The 23,569-nt window shown below is 42.5% G+C and overlaps 1 protein-coding gene across 3 annotated transcripts in view; it reads right to left on the reverse strand.

Moving 5' to 3' along the window:
- Positions 1–3,101, reverse strand: part of PMFBP1 (polyamine modulated factor 1 binding protein 1) — a 56,461-nt gene extending 53,360 nt beyond the window's left edge. The window contains exon 1 of one of the 3 annotated variants that reach the window (XM_017953505.3): positions 757–3,101. The gene's annotated coding sequence lies outside the window, so the exon portion shown is untranslated. Of the gene's footprint in view, positions 1–212; positions 471–533; positions 731–756 lie in introns of those variants that run through there. The other 2 variants (XM_003917125.2, XM_009196787.4) reach the window with 2 other exon arrangements.
- Between the last annotated feature and the right edge of the window lie 20,468 nt (positions 3,102–23,569).

Consider the following 23,569-nt stretch of genomic DNA (forward strand, 5'->3'; position numbering starts at 1 on the left):
TTCTTGGAAAGCAAAAAGTCTGAATCGAGTTTACTTTTTGGATTTCTATGTACTCTATGGCTCAGATATAGTTAACATTATGTACTTACTATGAACCAGACATGATGTGCATGACCCAACTTCATTCTCACATGAACCCTGGGAGGCAGGGACTACTACTATCCTCATTTATAGACAAGGAAACTGAGGCCCAGAGAGGCTAAGTGACTTACCCAAGGTCACAGAGGCTCTCTTACTACTCTATGAGGAGCTTCCATTAATTTTGTAACTATTCATATGAAATATCTGATGATGTGATGTTTTTTAAGCATCAGCTTGTTATAATGTTGATGCTCATAAAGTTAGGAAACGTGTGAAGTGCTGAGACTTATCTAGCTAGAAAGCCTCCAAGGAAACCAAAGGTCTTTGCACATGTATGCGTGTGTAAGTACAGGATGATGCATTTGAGGTCATAATGCACTGAGCTTATTAAAATTATCTCATTCATTCTGTTTTTAACCCTAAGAATAGAGGAATTTCCACCAGGAACTTACCTGCAGAATAGCTCAAGGAATAAGAAGCTATTAAAATACTCATCCTTTGTAATAAACCACATCCCCTATCCCTAATATAAGCCAAGAGGAAGAAAGAATGTTGGTGACATGTGGAATGTGGAATGTTTTATGGAGCTGAATTCTGATTTCCTGCATTGTGTACCCTCTGAAGTCTTCATGCACAGAGGTGTGTCGTGGGAATGGAGGTGTGGCTCAGGCTCACCTGGTGGGGACAGGCTAGGTGATGGTGTAGCAACAAACAACCCCCAAGTCTCAGTGGCTTACAACCGTGAAGGTTTATTTTTTACTCTTGCTACATGTCCTTTATGAGTCAGCTGGGGCTCTGCTCCACATCGTCCTCAGTCTCCTCGTAGTCCTCAGCTGGTGGAACTTCTATTATCCAGTATGTTGCCTGTTGCCATGGTAGCAGAAAGGGAACTTGGTGAATCACCTGCTGGTTCTTAAAGTGGAAGTGAAACACTTTGCTTCTGCTCACATTTCATTAGCCAAAACAAGTCACATGGCCATGCCTAACTTCTTCCTGTATTTCCCCAAAGAAATATAAGCATATGTCAGAGAGATTGTGGGTTCGGTTTCTGACCACCAAAATGAAGCAAATATCACAATGAGGCAGGACACACAAACGTCTTGGTTTCTCGGTGCATAGAAAACTTATGTTTACACTATATTGTGGTCTACTAAGTGTGCAATAGTATTATGTCTAAGAAAACAAGGTGCATAACTTAATTAAAAATACTTCATTGCTAAAAAATGCTGATGTGGACACAAGTGAGCACATGCTGTTGGAAACATGGCGCCAATAGACTTGCTTGATGCAGGATTGCTACAAACTTTCTATTCGTTAAAAATGCAGTATTTGTGAAGCACGGTAAAGTGAAGAGCAATAACACAAGGTATGCCTGTATTGGCGAACATCACAAATGACTTCCACACTAGTCAAGCAAGAAGATTAAAAATAGCATGGCATAAAAGAACACTAAACAGGGTTCTAGGCCACCAAGCTTCTAAACCTGGTTCAGCACCTCACTGGAGGAGTGGCCTTTGGAAAGGCCTTCATATCTCTGCACCTTCATTTCTGCTTCTGTAAACTAGGAAGCTGTAATAAATGGCCTTTAGAAGTCTTTCCTAGCTTTCAAGTTCACTGATTCAGTGCTCTACCATGATGAACATCTTTCTGTAGGAGGAACTATGAACTCAGCCCAAGGATCATACAAAAAGTTGTAACGGAACAAATGTATCCTTGAGAATCATACTTCTTTGCAGGCAAGCCCACTGGATAGTCAGGAGATGATTCTGAAATCAAATGAAATCTTGTCCAAAAGACAGAAAACTTATTTTCTAGATTGTGATGGTTTCATCCACTATGGAGTTACACAGCTGTAGTTGCAAGAGCCAAGAGCATTTTGAAGAAAAAGTAGAAGGCATAGGTTCTAATATTTGCATGAAAATATACTGAATTTACTAAGTAAGGTAAGAAGAAAAAAAGAGAGCTGGAGTTTGTTGCATGACGGAGACGTCAGAATCTTGAGTCATTAACAATAGCAGCGGGCAGTTTGGAAGGCTTATGATGAAAAAACTGGAAGTGTTATATGATAAGTTTTTGATGCATTTGACAGTAATGTTTGCCAGATGGATAGGGAAGAGTGCTTTTGGGGAGCCCTACAGGCTTTACGAAATGCTCATGGGAACCTTCACAGTACTGTCTGACTGAGGAGTGTGGCTGGACAGATACTTTGTGGAGGAAGGGCTCATCCCAGAAGGAGGGACTCTCTACCAGATCCCTAGCTACTGACTCTCTGAAGCCAGGACTTTGCTCATGTCTCTCTCCTCTCAAACCTTTGTTCTTACAAAGACGCCTCTTGCCTCTCTGTTGAGACCTTCATTTCTTCATGCCTTGTCTGCTGCCATCTGCCCCGGGAACTCCTTTCTTGTATTCAAAACTCCTGCCATCTGCTTTTCAAAGTAGGCCTTCTCTTGGTGACAGCTGTGCCTAAAAAAAGTGATTGTAGTGAAAACAAAAACTTGGTCAGAGCTTCTAGTGATGTTTTGTGCCTCCCCTCAGTCCACTCTCAGAGCACCTTGCAGATTCCAAAGAAATACCTAACACCACACCTCAAATGGGTGACTAAGGCAGCAAGCATCAAGTTAGGTGTGCAAAAAGAGAAAATACATATTTCTATTACTCAGTGTTTTTGTTAAGCCCCATTTTCACCAAATGGCAGAAAACATAATCTTAGTTATTTCTGAGAAAGCACCATGACTTTCAGGTTAAAAATGAATCAGTTCATGATTCCCTCACAGTTCATGATTCCCTCAACCTCTTTAAGGCCTCTCCAGAGTCCGCCTAAGATTTTGAGGTCCCAGTTTGGATCCTGGCACCAGGGGAAGCTTCTGGTCCATGGTCATGGGCATCTCTCCCAGCTAGAGTATGCTGAGGTGTCACTGTCCTGGTCAGTAGGCCACATGTATTAATATTAGTCTGTTCTCACATTGCTATATGGAAATACCCAAAACTGGAAAGAAGTTTAATTGACTCACAGTTCTGCATGGCTGGGGAGGCCTCAGGAAACTTACAATCATGGCAGACAGCACTTCTTCACAAGGCGCGGCAGGAGAGAGAATGAGTGCCAGCAGGGGAAATGCCAGACGCTTATAAAACCATCAGATCTCATGAGAACTCATTCACTATCACAAGAACAGCATGGGGGAAAACACCCCATGATTCAGTCACCTCCCACCAGCTCCCTGTCACAACACAAGGGAATTGTGGGATTATAATTCAAGATGACAAAGCCAAACCATATCACCTTATATCCTGTGTCTTCCTCATCCTAAGGGCTTTTGGGTCGCCTGGCCCTTCCTCATCCTTTGAAGATGTTCCTCCCTGTTCCCCATGAAGACACAAACACATGCACACACACACCACACATACATACACACACACCCCCCATGTGAGTGGTTTCAGACTGTCTTTTAGATCTGTCCTATCAGCATTCTATATTATACCTTGAAAGGTATTGAGAGAAAGGGGACATGATATTCACTTTCCTGGTTTTGATCAAAAGTCCCTCTGCCCTTGAATTGCTAAACCTATCTGGGAATCTATTGTTTTCCCTCCCTTCTGCCCCATTTCATAGATCTCACCAGGGTCTAATTCTGCTTACATTCTAATAATCCTATTCCTCCTCTTTCCTAACTCAGAGGGTGTTTGTTTAGTTTTGGAGAGAGGATCGAAAAGGGGTACAGGTGAACAAGTTCTTTGAAGTGCAGTCTGAGCAGGCCAGGATGTGAAACACATCAGTTAGTGCTTCACATACCACCTGTCCACATTAGGTTACACAAATGCCATAATCACAGATTGCTAATTTTGACTCCCTCCCCAAGGAACTGGTAACTGCCTGGGTATATGGTTGACTCCTGGCCTTACGGCGACATTGTTGCTCTAAGGAACACCGACTATTCCTTTTCCTTCATGGCCGGGATGGAAGAATATCAAGGGTCTGTTTTTCCTAATCTAAAACATGTTTCTGGGTTTTCAAGGAAAGATGCTTTTTTGGTTTAAAATTAAAGCTATCTTTGTGGGATAATACAAACTAACTTAGGCTTACCTATACTAAGCCATAAGTCTTTCCTTTACTTATGTTGGGCTTTAGATTTTTCTCCAATGTTCTACCTCTTACCAATGAAAAAAGTGTGATGAATCTTAGAGCTCTTCATTATTGAAATGATGAGAGGGTGCTCAACATTTTCTGTATTTTTAAAAATATGTGAGCCCCATGAACAGACAGGGATGCTTATTGGATACTAAATTATTATTCTGGATTATTTCTATCCAGAATGTATGATTGGAGCCAATGTGCAGAGGCTTTTTGGCATGAAGAGAGTTTGCCTTTTGAATCCAAACCCGGTTCTAAAGGAGAAAATCCCTGGTAGTGTAGGGCATAACCGGTAGTGGGAGAAGGTATGAGGAGATGATGTTGGAGATGGTTTTGCCAGGGTTTGGGGTTCTGCAGAGTAATAGTGAATAGGAACCTGACACCAATGTCACTGACTGAGCCATAGTCCAATTCCAGGACTGAAGTTCTTCTGGAGAGAAAGTAGGGCTAATTGGGTCCCCCCAGAAAGAGGCTTTTGGATGACAGAAGAAATGAGGGGCCAGGAGGAGCAGGAGAAGGAATCCAGGATTTATGAGACGCACTGTCCTAGATGAAAACCTCTCCCCCTGGCTCTCTCCTTTACTACCTTTCACAGAGGCTGTTTGTTGTCTGTCCCAACATCCATATTCGTCTATACTCTTTATTTTCCTTAGTAACAGATGCTCATTTTATTGGGATGCACAGGCACTCATCTAAAAGACTCTATCTCCTAGCCTCTCTTGCAGCTAGGTATGATTATGTGTCTAAGTTTTGGTCAACGAGACATACAAGGAAGTATTGTGGGGACGTCCATGAAATCTTCTTAAAGAGAAGTAGTGCACAGCTCTTTGTTCTTCCCGCCTTTTTAATGGCTTGCAATGCTGATTTAGTGCCTGGTGTTCCAGAAGCCATCTGGAACATGATGCCCTAATGCTATGAAACCACCATTGTCAGCCCTGGATAGAAAGAGGAATATCTATCTTGCTTAAGTCATGATTTTGTTTTTAATTTTTCTGTTTCATACACCTGAATCTAATGCAAGCTGACACTGACAAAACACCCTTATTGAAGTTACTCTCAGAGATGTCTCTCTACAACTCACTCACCATTTCTAGCACCTCCACTAGTTGCTTTTACTCTACATTTTGGAACCCTTTTTTCGTCGTGGACCAGCTCTTCGGTGATTCCACAGATAGGTTTCTCAAATGCCCCTTTCCTTCCTCGACTTGCCTTGGTTTTCTCTCGAGACATCAGTTCTTTGTTTTCACTTTCTCCTTCTCCACTTGCTATATGGAGTAGAAAGAGCCAGAGTCAGGGAGAGAGGAACATCTCAGCCCTCACACTGCCACTACCATTACTCCCATGCCATTTTGGAAAATTTCCCATTTTGAAGTACACAGTCACCTAATCTTTGTTGCCATTATCATTGACTGACATGGAGCAAATTCTCTCATTTGGTTGCTCTTTCTTTCTTTATGAGATATATTCTTTCTGCCTGTCAAAAGTCACATATCTTCAAGACCCAACCCAATTGCCATTTCTTTCACCTTCCCTAAACTACATGTCATATTAACTCTTGTATGGCAGCTACTATATGCCAGGCAGTGTTCCGAACATAAAATAACAGAGCTAATTCTCAGAGCAGCCTTGCCAGGTGTGTACTCTTCCCCTCTTACAGCCCTTTTGCTATACCTCTTTTAACACAATGATCTGCCTTTATTATGGTTGTTTGTGATTTGCCTTGTCTCTCCCCAAAGGTAGCAGTGATGTATTCTGGTGAAAGAACAGGAACACACAGACCTTTTTGAAATACTTTTAGATTTCCAGAAAAGTTGCAAAAATAGTACAGAGAGTTCCTGTATACCTTTTCCCTAGTTTCCCCAGTATTAACATCTTACGTGATGACACAATGATCAAAACTAAGAAATTAACATGGGTCCAAAACTACGAACAAAACTATGTACTTTGTTAGTGTGTCACTAGTTTTTTCACTAATGTCCTTTTTCTGTTCTAGGATCTGATCCAGTATTCCATATTGCATTTAGTTGCCTTAGGTCTTTAGACTCCACTAATCTATGATAGTTCCTCAGTCTTTCCTTGTCCTCCATGACTTGGACACTTGAGAGTACTGGAAAGTTATTTCATAGAATGCCCCTTAATTTGAATTTGCCTGATTTTTTTTCTTTTTCTTTTTGAGATAGGGTCTTACTTTGTTGCCCAGGCTGGAGTGCAGTGGTGTAATCACAGCTCACCACAACCTGGACTTCCCAGGCTCAAGCAATACTCCCACTTCAGCCTCCTAAGTAGCTGGGGCTACAGGCACTCACCACCATGCCTGGCTAATTTTTGTATTTTTTTGTAGAGACAGGGTTTTGCCAAGGCTGGTCTCAAACTCCTGAGCTCAAGTGATCTGGCTGCTTCAGCTTCCCAAAGCGCCCAGTGTTTCTCTGTGCTGAGATTGAGGCTATGCATTTTGGGCAAGTGTATCACACACCTTCTTAGTGTATCATGTCGGGGGATACATGATATCCATCTTATCCCTGATGACGTTAGCCTTGGTCACTTGGTTATGCTGGTGTCTACTGGGTTTATCTACTATAAAGTTACTATTTTTCCCCATTATAATTAATAAATATCTTGAGGGAGATACTTTGAGAGTATACAAATATCCTGTTGTTCTTTAAACTGTCACCTGCTATCTTTAGTAAGGTGGATCTCACTTGCAATAATTATTACAGTAGTATTTTAATGGGGGTCTTCTTTTTACTTTATTTCTTTTACATTTATTCACTGGAATTCTTCTGTAAGAAAGAGCTGCTCTTTTTCACCCATTTAAATAATGTTTTGTTTACATCACTATGAACTCATGGATATCTATTATATGGGCTATAATCTAATACTGTTATTTATTTTTTTGCTCAAACATTCCAGCTTTGGCCAATGGGAGCTCTTTCAGGTTGGTTCCTGGGCCCTTTCAAAAATACCCATTCTTAAGCGCATCCTTCCTTTTGGGTACAAGATGCTCCAGGTTCATCTCATACTTTCCCTGCCTCAGCCACTTCTTCATGGAGTCAGGGCTCACATTTTGACTCAAGTTAACTTCTCTGAGTCTCAGTTTCCTCATTCGGAAACAACTGGAACAATAATACCTACCTTACAGGGTTGATATGGGGATTAAATAAATAATGTAATGGGGTAATATTTAGACGTTTTTAATGGGCATTTTTTCTTTGCCCTCTCCAACATAAACTCCAACATAGACTCTGCTTCTCGAGTTACTCTGGGCTGGTACTATGAAACAAGACGCTTAAGAAAAGATTTTCCAAATTCCTTTATCTGCTCTCACCAACCCAGCCCTCCTCCATCTTCTCCCAGGTTTCAAAGGGCTCAACAAAAAAGTCAAGGCCTTTTGGGGGCGATATTATCAACTGGCATTCTCAGAGGTGCCTGCTCTCCAGCAGGAGAAGGGTTAAATGCTTGGTGATAACTTCAGCTCTGAACTGCCAAGTCTCTTAGGTTCAGCTCAGCAATCAAACTGCATAACCTAATAGAGCCCCTGGTGCTATGGGAAACACAAGACACTGATTTATATTTTAATATCAGTAATTTCCACAAGAGCAACATTTCTGAGTGTCATTTTACAATTTCTGTCAAACGCCAGCTCGGTTTTTCTTAATTCTGTTTATTGTGTCTGAATTTGCAACCTCATCCGCAATGCAGATTCTTGACTCCCAAGAGAGAAGAACATTTCCATCTTTCTCTAGAGTGGGAGGGATGAGGATGAGGGGCAGAAATGGGCTTATAAGATAATTGAAAATGTAAATGAAGTACTGTTTATTAAGAAATGATTGTGAAGTATTTTTGTTAAAAAAAAAAAAAAGAGGCAGTCCTGAACAAACTTAGCAAAAAATGACAAACAAAAGAGATATTTCAGATCCAAATTGGAATCTTTCCTTCCAGAAGGAAAAACTGTGTGTACACTGCGGAATCGAGAGAAGGAAACCAGTACGGGGAATATCTGGCCATGTTTACTGTACTATCGTTGCTATGGCCATTAGCACTACAGCAGTTTGTAAAGTGCTTTGGGATCCTTAAGGATCAAAGGTGCCTGGCTACATAAATGCCAGATGTTGCCATTAGGAAGAAGGAGCCTGCTTCTCTCCTGTATTCTTTGAACATCTAATAAAAGAACAAAGCTGGTGTTGCTGGCACCAAACCACATCTCCTACTTGGTGTGTTCAAGGGGTGAGGGAGCTTCCCAAAGCCATTGGCTGCAGATACCTACCCTTGCATGCCCAGTCTGTCCACTAGTTCCCCGCAGGCCTGCAGCTCCAGTTTCTACATGGGTCCTTTCCTGCACAGTACATGAGCAACCTCCTGTAAGGGCTCAACATCATGGTCTTCTCTGAGGGCTGAAATGTAGCTTTGCTAGAGGGTACCTCTCCCATGGTTGCTGCAGAAAGCCAGCTAAGAAGCATGGACTTAGAGGCCAGGGAAGCTTCCGGTGCATACTCTGGGCCCTCCCTACATGGGACAGGTGTTAGTCTCCACAATCCTGCTTTTCTGCAAAGCCATAGCCCTTGTAGATTGTAGTGAGCCCAGAGCTACTTGTTCTGCCTCCACTGGTGTTAAGACCTCATACTTTTCACAAGCATCCTTCAGTTTCATACGTTCTAAATCCAACATCATGTCTCATTGCCAAACCTCTGGCAGAAGCCGTGTTGAGTTTCTCAGTGGAGCTATCGACCACATTGACTGAAGCCGCAGCAACGTGTTTCTCCCCGTCCAAAAGGGTAAAAATAACAGGAACAAGTTGTCGGAAATGAAATTTCAATTCATCCACGCCCTTTCTACACTTCTGCTGCGACTCCCAAGCAGGGATCGATAGTGTTTAGACAGCCAAGGAGATTTTTTCCCCTCTTAAAGCACCAGATCAATAGTAAAAAAAAAAAAAAAAAAATTCTCCAGCCCTCTGTATGTGTTGTAGTAAATGTGAACAAATCAGAGGCCTTTGGCTAAACAGATTGACTGAGGCAGCAGCAGTCTGGTGCTTTGTAACTAAGAGCACATCAACTGCACAAGTGGCAATGAGGGAGGAAACCCCAGTGCTCCCATGGTCCTGGTAACCAGGAGCCTTCAAAGGGAATGTCCGTCCCCAAAGTGAGTGGAAGAAATGAAAAGATTCCTGTGCACTGCAGCATTTGGGCGTAACTTTTTTTTAAAAAATTAAATATTCGCCGGGTGAGGTGACTCACACCTGTAATCCCAGCACTTCAGGAGGCTGAGGCAGGCAGATCACGAGGTCAAGAGATTGAGACCATCCTGGCCAACACAGTGAAATTCTGTCTCTACTAAAAATACAAAAATTAGCTGGGCATGGTGGTGTGTGCCTGTAATCCCAGCTACTCGGGAGGCTGAGGCAGGAGAATCACTTAAACTGCGGTGAGCCGAGATTGAGCCACTGCCCTCAAGCCTGGCGACAGAGTGAGATTTCATCTCAAAAAAAAAAAAAAATTACAATAAATTAAATCAAATACTCAATAAGGATTATGGGTAATCACAGAAGTGCATTTTATTGGAAGACAGCTTGGGTACTGCACACTTCCTTTCCATTTTGTCTCTTGCTTCTTTTATTTTTACTTTTAAAAAAGTTCTTAGCTATCTATGGCTTTTTCTCATTGCTTCATAAGTTTTCTCCCTATATTGCTATCCACTTCTCAAACATCTGAGAGTCAACTCAAACACTGAGTCCCAATCCAGGGACTCAAAAGACTATCATGAAGCTAGCCCTTCCTTGTGGGATTAAAAAATTATTCAGGTTGCAAAACTCAAAGGTGAACTGCTATGAATATGTGAACATCGTCCTTCATTATAAAAGACTTGTTATTCTTATTAATGATTATAGTGCTGACTTCTTTAATGAATTGATTATATTCACTATAAAACAAAACATTGGCTGAATCTAGCACAGAGGCATATAAGAAGATAGCATGCCAACACGTATTAGTTTAGATAATACAGTCTTTTGTAGTAGGTTTAGTTAAATAAATGTTTATAATCACAGATAAAAGAAATGATTCTTACCGATTGTGCTGTGTTCACACTTCTGTTTACAGGGGTGTCCAATCTTTCGACTGACTTCCCTGGGCCACATTGGAAGAAGAAGAATTGTCTTGGGTCACATGTAAAATACACTAACGAGAGCTGATGAGCTAAAAAAAAGAATAAAAAATTGCAAGAAAAATCACATAATGTTTTAAGAAAGTTCACGAATTTGTGTTGGGCCACATTCCAAGCTGCCTTGGGCCGCATGTGGCCCATGGGCTGCGGATTAGACAAGCTTGGTTTAGAAGCTTCTCACGGAGTCACTTTGCTTCGTATAAGCCCATAGTTTAGACCAGACCTATTCTCCTGGTCACTGGCATATCTCACAGGTATTCTAGAAGGCAGGTGCACCTCGGTCACTTCAAAAGTCAAGAGGTGGCTGACACCTGTAATCCCAGCACTTTGGGAGGCCAAGGTGGGCGAATGGCTTTGAGCTCACGAGTTCAAGACCAGCCTGGACATGGTGAAACTCCATCTCTACTAAAAATACAAAAAATGAGCCAGGCATGGTGGTGCACACCTGTAATCCCAGCTACTTGAGAGGCTGAGGCACGAGAATCACTTGAGCCCGGGAGGCACAGGTTACAGTGAGCTGAGATCACGCCACTGCACTCCAACCTGAGCAACAGAGTGAAACTCCGACTCGGAAAAAAAAAAAAGAGGCCAAGAGGTTAGGGGATAGCAGGAAATGTCTCTCTCAATGATTATTTCCAAAGATGAAAGGATAAACAGAGACTATAAATATGAGCTTGCTTATTAATTCAAAAGTGCTGAGAACCCAGTATGCATCAGGTGAAGCAGAAATGTACGATGAGAAGTATAACTCCAAAACTACCGGGGCCCTATAATGAGCTACCTTGTGCTGTAGCCTCTCCCTCTCCAGTGGTTCTTCTTATTAGCATGTTCACATTTCAACATTTGAATATGCAACAGTCCTGTTGGTTTCAAAATGTGATAAGGAGTTGGGCTGGGTTTTCCTTTGCCCCTCACATACTCTCTGCCTCTCTTCCCTCCACTCTGTACCCCATGAGCTGCATCAACCAGCTCTCTTGCCCTCTGCTCTCTGGCCCCTGCTTGGTTGACCAGTGCAGAACATCAGCAGGAAGGTCAGTGGGAGAGGGGACTGGGTCATCAGCTTCTGCCCTGCCAGGTCCCCAGAGGGTCTTGGGGCCTTCTCCACTCCCCATTTCAGGTCTGCTCCCTCCCCTGGCCCCTGAGGCTTGGAGGTGGTCAAGGCCTACCCTTACTACACCTGGGCACTGCATGCCACCTTGTAGCTTCCTTATACCATGGCCACACCTTTATGCCTAGTTCCTCTATGAAGTAGTCCACAAATTACTCAGCTTGAGCATGCCATCTGCTTCCTGGTGGGATCTTAGTTTATAAGGTAAATAACGGGAAGTTTCATTTGCAGGCATGTTAGTTGCCTAGAGCTACTGTAACAAAATACCACACTCTAGGTGGCTCTGGAGGCTGGGAGTCCACGATCAAGGTGTTGGTGGGCTGGTTCCTTCTAAGGGCTATGACGGAGAATCGGTTCCAGGTCTCTCTGCTAGCTTCTGGCAGTTTGCTGGCCATCTTTGGTGCTCCTTGGCTTGTAGACTCATCATCCCCATCTCTGCCTTCATCTAGACATGGTGTTCTCCCTATGTGCATGTCTGTCTCCAAATTTCCCTTTTATAAGGACACCAGTCATGTTGGTGTCACCCTATTCCAGGCTGCCCACATCTTAACTAATTACATCTGCAATGATGCTATTTCCAAATAAGGTCACATTCTCAGGTTCTGGGGGGTCAGGACTTTAACGTATGAATTGGGGTGGGCGGCTACACAACTAAACCCGTAACAGCAGTTACCTATGAGTAAGAATCTTCTATTATACTGGGGGAAAAAATCCTCTCCTGCCCTCCTCCAGCCACTGTCTTCTCTCTCCTCTCTGTCCCTCACTTCTCATCTTCATGGATGAATTGTTAGCATTTGCTGCCTCTTGATATTTCCTCTATCCCCCCTTTCCCCACACTCACCTTGTCACCCCTACCCTGGTGGCAGCAACTCTAAATGGTCAAGGTCAAAGTTTTGGTTGTCAACTCCAGGGGGTCTTTTTTGGTCCTTATTGTGTCTGACAAACTTGACATCAGTGGCTACCTCTAGAAACATTTTCTAGAAGCACTTTCTCCTTCTAGAAACGCTTTCTGTCCTTGGTTTCTGAGACTCTCTCCCAGATTTCCTCCTGCTCGTCTGACAGCTCCTTCACTTCCTTGGCAAGTTCTCTCCTTCTGGCCATTCCTGAAATGGTCCCAGGTTCTTCCTGGTTTTCCTGGTCTTGTCCTTCCCATTCTCACTCTACATCCTCCCTGGTCTTGTTCTCTCTTGTCAGATTTCAGTTATCATCCATAGCAGATTGTTCCTACAATAACATCTACAACACAGCTCTCCATCTGGAGCTCCAGATGTAGATAAAAACTGCTTTCTACACAGGTGTGCTCCACTGATCCACAGGCTTCTGCAAGTCAATCTCTCCAACACTAAATCCATAAGCCTCTACTTCAAACCTGCTTCTCCTCTGATATCACCTTTTTAATGTATTTAACAAACTTGCATAACGTTTATTGTGTGAGAAGGACAGGCACAATTCCGAGCACTTCACTATTAACTTACGTAATCTGCGTAACAGCCCTATGATATAGGTACCGTGGTTATTTTTATTGTAAATGAGAAACCAAGGCACAGAGAGGTGAATAAACTTGCCCAAGATCACAGAGTAGTATGTGGTAAAGCAGGAATTCAAACCCAAGTAGCCCAACTCTGGAATTTGTTCTTTTTTTTTTTTTTTTTTTTTTTTGAGACAGAGTCTCGCTCTGTCGCCCAGGTTGGAGTGCGGTGGCCAGATCTCAGCTCACTGCAAGCTCTGCCTCCCGGGTTCACGCCATTCTCCTGCCTCAGCCTCCCAAGTAGCTGGGACTACAGGCGCCCGCCACCTCGCCCGGCTAGTTTTTTCTATTTTTTAGTAGAGACGGGGTTTCACCGTGTTAGCCAGGATGGTCTCGATCTCCTGACCTCGTGATCCACCCGTCTCGGCCTCCCAAAGTGCTGGGATTACAGGCTTCAGCCACCGCGCCCGGCCTGGAATTTGTTCTTAACCACTAAATGCTGCATCAATGAAAGGAACTGCCATCTACTTCGTTTGTTCCAGCACAGAAATCTAAGTACCATCTTGATTCTTCTTTGTCTTTCTCTCTCTCTCACTCACTTCAACTCCCAGGCCCTTCATCCCATCACTTACCATGTCCTGCCTATTGGACTTTCCCAATTAATCTTCTACTGGACCTCTTCTCCTCAACTCCAATACTACTGCCCACTCCTCCAACAACTAGAGATACGATCATGTCATTTGCTTGCCTAAAGCCTTTTAATAATTATCCATTGGTCTCAAGGTAAAGTACAGACTCTTAAATGGTTAAGAGGCCTTTCTTGATCTGCATCCTGTTTTCTTTTTCTTTTTCTTTTTTTTTTTTGAGACAGAGTCTCGCTCTGTCACCCAGGCTGGTGCAGTGGTGCAATCTCGGCTCACTGCAACCTCTGCCTCCCAGGTTCAAGTGATTCTCCTGCCTCAGCTTCCCGAGTAGCTGGGACTACGGCCGTGTGCCATAATGCTTGGCTAATTTTTGTATTTTTAGTAGAGAAGGGGTTTCACCATGTTGCCTAGGCTGGTTTGAACTCCTGACCTCAAGTGATCCACCTGGCTTGGCCTCCCAAAGTGCTGGAATTACAGGCATGAGCCACCACGCCCAGCCTTGTGTCCTGTTTTCTGACCCTCCTCCCTGCCCTTCTTTACATTTTCCACCAGAGCTCTACTGAACTATGTTCAGTTTCTTGGACACACACCCAGTCCTTGGCCCATTCTGCTTGTGCTACGGCTATGTGCATCATTCCATTTCTCTCCTCCCATCATCTTTGGGTTACCTCCAGCTGATTCTTCAGAACTCAGGGAAACATCACTTCCTCTACAAAGCCTTCTCTGAATCCCCAAGCCTGGGTTCTTCCTCCAAGCATGTGCTCCCTTCCCGATATGAATGTCCCCACCGGGGCAGTCCTCACATTATATAAGAATTGTGGGCATACTTGTGTGTATCTCCCTCTAGACTGCAAAGTCCGTAGATCAAGGGATTGTATTATTTTTGTTCACCGTCTTATCTGAAGTGAGTAGAGAAAAAACTGGCACATAGTAGATGATCAGTAATATTTATTGAAAGAATGAAGAGCCAAATTAACTAATTTACAGTAAGAGATCACTGTCATGGGAACTGCAATACTTTTAGTCCACATGACCAGCACACACTCTCTATAGAGGCAGACCAACATGAGAAGCCAAAGAGGGTTTTGGGTGACAGAATCAGAAGGAAGGGGTACTGAAATAATCTGATATTGAATTGTAACTGACTAGGACAGCATCTTGTAACTATCTTAGACAGCAAATATCTTGGGGCTGATAAAATCAGTCTGTTGGCTGAAGCTCCCTCTCTCCTGGACAGAGCGAGGAGGGGTCCACCCATCATTCCCTCTGGGACTATATGTTCCCCCCTTGTCTGCATCATTAGATTGATAAGCTCTTTCTTACATACACTACTCTGGTCCAGTCAAATTTTGCAGATCTGAGATTTATCCTTTCTGTCTAAGGTGACGCTGGGTATGATTCAGCTCTCCCAGAATAACCTTTCTTTCATTTTCAAGTTCTGGAAGAAGCCCCCCTGTAATCTACTTTGAAGTTGCAGAATGTTCCAAATGTCTTCTGCTATTCAGAGGTGCCGTGGATCATTTTCTATTCAAATAGTCAAGAAATATTTTATGGAGCTAGTTGCATTTGATCCTACTTTTGATTCTGACAGATGAAGATAGGCTATATTCTAAGTTGAGGAGAAATGAAATTTTCAAGCTGAAGCTGGAAGAGAAGGAGAGGCTGGGATGTGAAGAGCTGTAGATGCTAGAATTCAGAGTCTGAAATTTATCTAGAGGCAACAGGGAGCCCTGAAGATTTTCGAGCTGGGGAGAGACACATCAACAATTGCTTCATGTACATTAGCCTGACCTCTGTGTGTAGGAGATCGAATAGACAGAGATAGGAAGCACAGCAGAAGGCCTAGAAAGCTAGACAGGAGTTAGGAGATGACTCTTCTCAAATAAAAATAGGCAGTTGAGGCCGGGTGCGGTGGCTCAAGCCTGTAATCCCAGCACTTTGGGAGGCCGAGACGGGCGGATCACGAGGTCAGGAGATCGAGACCATCCTGGCTAACACGGTGAAACCCCGTCTCTACTAAAAAATACAAAAAACTAGCCGGGCGAGGTGGCGGGCGCCTATAGTCCCAGCTACTCGGGAGGCTGAGGCAGGAGAATGGCCTAAACTCGGGTGGTGGAGCTTGCAGTGAGCTGAGATCCGGCCACTGCACTCCAGCCCTGGTGACAGAGCGAGACTCCGTCTCAAAAAAAGAAATAGGCAGTTGAGCAGAGTGATAGGTGTGAAATCTATTTCTTTAATTTGTCACCATAATAGTATATTATATCCAAATATATAAACACATCTATAGAAGTTTATTAAGTAGCAATTAAAAGCAAGCAAACAGGCTGGACGCGGTGGCTCACATCTGTAATCCCAGCACTTTGGGAGGCCTCAGTGGGCAGATCACCCGAGGTCAGGAGTTTGAGACAAGCCTGGCCAACATGGCAAAACCCCATCTCTACTAAAAATACAAAAGTTAGCTGGGCGAGGTGGCGTGCGCCTGTAATCCCAGCTACTGGGGAGGCTGAGGCAGGAGAATGGCTTGAACCTGGGAGGTGGAGGTTGCAATGAGCCAAGATCATGCCACTGTACTCCAGGTTGGGCGACACAGTAAGACTCCGTCTCAAAAAAAAATAAATAAATAAATAAAAGCAAACAAAGAAACTTTACTTCTGAAGAAACATTTACTAAATAAAGACTGATAGTGGATGAGATTTAAAATAATCATTAGGACAATACTACAATTTTGAATGGTCCAGTATCTTCCATCCTTAGATGAGTCGGCAGATTATAGATTTGGTTACAGTGGGCTCCAAGAACTGTCCACATTCAAGTCATTGGGTTAAAGCAGTCTGGGGTACTGGTCAAGTCATAGGGATGGGGAATTTTTTGGTCTAGACAATGTCTACATGATATTATCTAATATTATATTGGAATCCACCCCGTACCCTGTAGGGTGATTTGCCAAACATTTCACTTGTAACCCTAAAGAGTAAAGGTGAGATGATGGTAGGGCTGATTTTGGAGGGGGAGTGGTGAGACTTCTTTTATCGAACCTGTTTATGTTGCAAGGTCCTTTTCCTGTAGTGGTTCTTCAGTGATCAAGTCGTGGAAGGGAAGGGAGAGTGAGGTGGTTACATATGGGCACTGCTATTGTTATGTTGGGAAATACTTTTTGATGAACAGTCATTTCCTCCCACTGCCAGAGGGTGTTGATAATGAGCAAATTACCTTTTACTCCCTCTGGTGTGGATGTGAAATTGGCTGTTAATAGAGTTCCTAATGCTACCGGGTTAGCATGTGATTGTTCTATTTTAAGCCAATTTAAGTTATATTTGGGGAGTAGCCAATCAGACACCTTGCTAAGAATATGGGCCCAACTACAGCATTTAATATTGGGAAACCTGCCTCACCCACAGATGCGGCTGTGAGCAGAAAGTGCTGAACATGCTGTCGTTAACACGAAATGTTTTAATACAATGTCTCTTTTCCTTTGTAGGTACAAGAATGGTCTCATTAGGCAAATACCAAATGTTTTCATCATAGGATAGAACCCATTTCAAACCCCAAGACTACAGAATGCCATCAGCCAATGATGTATTTCGTTTAATATAACAATGGGTTAATATTGGTCATTTCATTACTGCTTGTTATGCAGTGAAAGCTTACTAGAAAATGAAGTGTTCAGAAATTAGTTGAAGGGAGCAAAAGAGGTTATTTTTCTGAGTTATATGCTCGATTGGGCTAATTAAAGGTACAGATGCATTAGTGGGTTATGAACACCTTTGATTTCTAAAGATGCTTTCCTAGGAGCGGGATGGTGTATTCTAATCATAGATGGCACTGAGAGCTTCCCAAGGCCAGGGGCACAGTTCTTCTCTCTTAAGTGCTCCCTAACCCTCTCCCTAAGCACCTATTGCCCCCTGGCATCTGGTGGATGGATTGAGCGCATTACTTGGGAAAGTTTCTTGTTTAATAGGAATATTCTTGAACAAAGCAGTGTTGAATTGTGGTTTTCCTGTTTTATTGGATTTTTCATGCTTTAAATATAAAGCTCATAAAGTACACACAGAGAAGGAAACAGGTATGAAGGATGGAAAATAAAACTCAACTGATGGGGTACAGAAAGGTATAGTGTGTGCCATTCTGGTGTGGATTAATTGGGCTTGGCACGATTATGGCTCCTGTCAGCTGATCAGTTTACCAGACTGAAGAAGTTGTGGGAATGGAAAGTGCTGGTGCCTAACATTCCCCCAACCCCACCCCTGCCAAAATAGTTCCCAAGGAAATTCTATGCCCATACTCCCTAATTTGCTATTAAGTTCAGCGGCCATGGAAAATCCATCTGTTATGACCTCCTGCTTATTTAGCAGACATTTGCGGAGACCTGCCTTGTGCCAGGCTAGGATTTAGAAGCAACTAGGACGGGGTCCCTGACCAAGGGAGCACAGAGTGCACTGGGGAGGCACTTATCTAAAAAGTATAACACATGTTGACAAACGGGCAGTAGGAGATGATTAAAAGCTTGGGCATTTGGAAAATACTTTTAGTGTTGACTTTTTTTCTTTTTTTTTTTAAACAAATACACAGATAGTACTTACGATGTGCCAGGCACCATTCTATGGACTTTACAAATATTAGCTCATTAATTCTCTCAATAACCTCCAGAGGCTGACACTATTATTTTCATTCTATAGTTGAGGAAACTAAGGTACAGAGAGGTTAAGCAATGTTCCCAAGGCTACACAGCTCATCAATGCAGAACCAGGACTTGAACTCACACTATCTTGCTCCAGAGTCCATGCCCTCAGCCATCACATGCTGCCGTCCCTTTAAGCCAGTCCCTGGAAGATGAATGGGATTTGGACAGATAGAGAAAAGGGGAATAGGTGAGAGGAGGACATCAAGGACAGCATTCCAGGTAAAGGGACAAGCTTGTTCAAGGGCACTGATGTGTGACCACGTGTGGCCCACAAGGAGAAATCCAGTGGTCAGAGCAGTGGGATAAGAAGGGATGCTGGCTTGGGTGTGAGTGCCAATCTTGGAGGAATGGGCAGAGAAAAAGAACTGGCAAAGAGGGCTGAGAAGGAGCTCACAGAAGGAAAACCAGAGGAGGGGCCTCTCCAAAGGGGAGAAGGAAGATAAATTATGGCAGAGTCCACAGTATCAGCTGCTACAGAAGTTCGAGTAAGATGAGGAAAACCAAGCCATTCTTTTGGAGATTAGGAGCCTCTGCTGTAATAGACCAAAGGGTTCTTCCTACCTGCTGCAAAGATAAGACCAATTCACTGAGACCATGGTATTGCAGTAAAGAAAGAGTTTAATTAATGCTAGGTTCGTCACAGGGAAGACAGTTATTACTTAAATCAGTCTCCATATAACTCAGAGGGTAGGGTTTTTAATGGATAATTTGGTGGGTAGGAGGCTAGGGAATGGATGCTGCTGATTAGTTGAGGATAAAATCATAGGGGTGTAGAAAATGGTCCTTGTGCGCAGAGTCTGCCTCTGGGTGAGGGCCATGGGACTGGTTGAGTCATGAGTCATGGGTCTTGGCAGGCAGGCAGTCAGTTGCTAGACTGAAAAAGTCTGAAAAACATCTCAAAAAACCAATCTTAGGTTCTACGCTAGCAACGTTATCTATATGAACAATCGGGGAAGTCACAAATCTTGTGACCTCTTGCTACATGACTCCTAAGCAGTAAGGGATTATAGAAACTATGCCTACATTTTAAGTAGAATTCAGGCTCCTCCCATAATCCTAATCTCCTGACCTTTCGTTAGTTTTATTCAGTCCCTGAGCAAGGAGGGGGTTAGTTTTAGGGAGAGAGTATTATCATCATTGCTTCAAAGTTAAACCATAAACAAAATTCCTCCCTGGTTAGCTTGGTCTATATCCAGGAATGAGTGTGGACAGCCAGCCCATGAAGCTAGAGGCAAGATGGATTCAGCCATGCTTGATTTCTCTCACTGTCATAATCTTTGCAAAGCCGATTTTGCTGCTGACCTTAGTGAACACAGGGTGGGTAGAACAGAGGACTGCAGTTACACTTACTGATGAAGAACTGATGGGAGGAGAGAGTAATGTGAATGTCTTTCTAGAAGACATAATATAGATATAATAAAGGGAAGAGGGGAGAGAGAGAAAAGAAAGGGAAAGGGAGAGATAGAGAGGGAGTGAAATGGGATGGAAGGGAAGAGAGTGAGCCTAGCTTAGGGTCAGAGGCAGGCGGGAGAGCAGAGAGTTGATGGGTGAGAGAGAAGTGGGGTTGGGGAGGCAGACCGGATGAAGAAGATCGAGACTCAGAACTTCTCTCTGGCACACCTCAATCTGAGCACATACTCTTTGGGGCACAATGTAATTATTATCTCTTTCAGGCAGTGAAGCATAACATTAAAGGTGCAGTTGCAGGTTTAACACAGGAAGCTTTACAGGAGACCTTAGATCGTGAGGACTTTGAGGGGAAGACCTACGCTTCCTTAACGGAGTACCAGGCAAAGAGAAGGTTCTCAGTGTGTTTGTTGAATGAATAAATGGGTCTTATTTACATTTTTTATTGTGAATATTATGAAAAAAGAACATTGCACTGATTTTAAAACACTTGGAAATACAGTCATAAAAAATGAAAATTTTATGGCCTGCAAGTCATTTCAGGAAACGTTGCAAATACATGCATCCATCCTGCCTGAGGCCTTGAGGTAATAGGGCCATTATAGGATTTCTCATTGGGTCATCAAAAAACTTTCTGCTCCTGTATTCCTGCTACTTTACAGACAGATTCTGTAGTTTATTAAAGGTGGGAAAAATAAATTGTTTCTGAAGCATAGGGTATAGTTAAAGGTGTTAAAAAAATGTAGAACAATTTTACTAGTGTCTTGCCTACTAATTTGGATAAATGTTTATTCTCAAAATGTTCTAGCATTATCTTTCTTCTTCCAGAAAGGTCAGGCACATGCCACTAAAAATACATTTAGTACATTCGAGAATATTTTTCAAGTGATTTATTGGAGCAATGTATGGACTATTTATTTAAATATATATCTTATTTCCAGTAATGCTATAACCTCATTAGAAGCGACTTGGCTCATTGCTTAAGCAAAATGATTTAGCTATTTAGGAGCTCTCCTTTAAAAATAGGCTATTTTCCTTCAACAGTTTACCAGAATTGGGGATCTATTTTTAGAAAAGTACATGAGAATGGGTAAGGTCATAGCCCTGAGCCTGAGGTAATTCCCAGAGAAGTTGTATCTATTGTATGTTCTGGTTCGTTTTTCTCCATTCCTGGTTATCCAGTAGGGAGGAATTCTCCACTTGAGGTATGAGGGCATGGCCACCTCTCTGGGGAATTCTGGAATCCTCTGGAGAGGCTCTGTCCTGGCAGGCACCCAGCTAGTAAGGTATTGGGCCTGGTTTTAGCACTGAAAAACTGCTTCCACTCTGGGGATGTGAGAACACAATTTTACATATTGGAAAATGAAATTTGCTAACTACTGAGTGTGCAATGCATAATCCCCACTCTGTAGCTAATACATTCAGATGCTTACAGCATATACATAAGTCATGAAGCAGAATGATCAAATGCATGTGTGTGATCCCCTGCGAGCTGAAACATTACCAACATGTGGCTTCTGAGTGTTTCTCCTTGTGGCATTCCTCTGACCCCTGCCCCTCCCCTGAATTTTGTGTTTATTATTTATCTGTGATTAAAAAATATTTATATCACATATGTATCCTCCTAAGAGGAGGGAGGGAAGGAGAGAGAAAGAGAGAGATGGAGGGAGGGAGTGAGGGAAGAAGAGACAGGGAAGAAGAGACACACACGTTTGAGAGGAGAGACAGAATTCCCTCAAATAGTTTCATGTTACTTTAGAAAATACACACATTCTCAGCTGTTTTGTTTCACCTAATGGTCTCAATTCAACTGTTAGAGGATGCTAAATATGTTATTGTACTGAGAAATTTAAAATTTTATTAAATGTATTAAATTTTATTAAAATTTTAAAATTTATTAAATCTAGTTGGTGCACATAGAAGGGAACCGGCAGCTTCATGTACTGTTTGTAGAGTGTGAATTGCCTTTTTTTCTTGAAAGTAATTTAGTAATATGGATGGAACAAAAGTCCTTAAAAAAATACAATTGGCTAAGCAATACCCCTTACAGGATTTTATTCTAAGGGAAGAAGAAAATAAGTATACAAAGATGTTTGTTTAAGGATGTTAACTGCAGGGCCAGGTGTGGTGACTTGAGCCTGTAATCCCAGAACTTTGGGAGGCCAAGGCACGCAGATCAGGAGATCGAGACCATCCTGGCCAACATGGTGAAACTCCGTCCCTACTAAAATACAAAAAATTAGCCAGGTGTGGTGGTGCATGCCTATAGTCCCAGCTACTCGGGAGGCTGAGGCATGGGAATCACTTGAACCCAGGAGGCGGAAGTTGCAGTGAGCCGAGATCATGCCACCGTACTCCAGCCTGGGTGACAGAGGGATACTCCGTCTGAAAAAACAAACAAACAAACAAACAAAAAAACAAAAGAAAAAGAAAAAGAAAAAGAAGACATAATCTAAATGTCCAAAAGTTATTGGTTAAATAACTATGCAGTGATTTAAAATGATGAAAGAATGTGCATGTTATAGTGAGTGGGGAAAAAAGCAGCTATATAATACATAACAATTATATAATAACAACAGTTATATGGATCATCCTATATGGAGGACCACTTTAATTTTTATAAAAATAACTTCTGGCCAGGCATGGTAGGTTGCACCTGTAATCCCAGCACTATGGGAGGTTGCGGCGAGAAGATCACTTGAGGCCAGGAGTTCGAGACCAGCCTGGGCAACAGACTGAGACTGTCTGTACAATAAAATAAAAAAAATTACCCGGTAGAATGATGCATGCCTATAGTCCTACCTGCTCAAGAGGCTGAGGTGGGAGGATTGCTTGAGCCCATGAGTTTGAGGCTGCAGTGAGCCATGATGGTGCCACTGCATTCCAGCCTGAGTGACACAGTGAGATTCTGTCTCTATAAATAAATAAACAAATAAATAAATTTATATGTATGAAAAAAATTGTGAATGCAAAAACACCAAATCGTATAAACAGGGACAATATTTTAGGTGATTATCATTATTGCTTATCTGTATTTTTTGTCTTTCTAGAAGAGTAATGCATTATTTTATGAAAATGAAAAATAGCTTGTACTAGTCTATTAAAGAGAAAGCTTGGAGATTTTTGATGTGAGCTATATTCCATTATGCATCCGTGGACAGAAAATTTAAAATCATAGATTGATACCTACTATGAAGACCTTTTCTCCCTTGCTGTGCTCTCTGGGGATGCAAACTGACTTTCTATCAGTGTGGGAAAAAAAAAGAAATACAATTATACAACCCCCAAATGCATTCTATTGAACAAAAATTCAAACATCTGTATTACCCCAATCATATGTGCCCGGCTCCAGTCTATCAGTATGGCCCATACATACCACTGCTAGCTAAGCACACCTCCCAGTGTTTTCCACAGGGTGGGTTAATATTTCTAGTTCCATTTGTCATTACAACCTCCCCATGAGGTGGAAAGAGTCTATAGTGGCAGGTATGGTAATTATCAAGCCTGCTTTTTTTTTTTTTTTAAATTTGGTAAAAGACTGGTCAAATATTTTCATTTTATAGTCCTCTGGTCTCTTGAAGCCTTTGAAAATAATGGTCAGTAGTTCAGCAAGTTCATTATCTAATTCTCTTACGGTTGGGGAATGTGCATTCTCTGGACCTGCTGATTTACATATTGTACCATGTTTTCAAGTATTCCCTTACCTGGTTTATTTCAACATCTATATTTAAAAGTCTTAATTAGTTCCTAATTATCTATGCTCCCTTTCTTTATGTTTCTTGTTAAAGTCTAGTTTAAAAGAGCAGCTTGGTATCTCTGCCACTCAGAGTCACTGTGAATTTCACTCCCCTTCTCATTTATTAGTTCAGCCACTTCATTGCCAGGCTTCCTC

The sequence above is a fragment of the Papio anubis genome, chromosome 18 (genome assembly GCF_008728515.1).
Source record: "Papio anubis isolate 15944 chromosome 18, Panubis1.0, whole genome shotgun sequence".
NCBI lineage: Eukaryota > Metazoa > Chordata > Mammalia > Primates > Cercopithecidae > Papio > Papio anubis.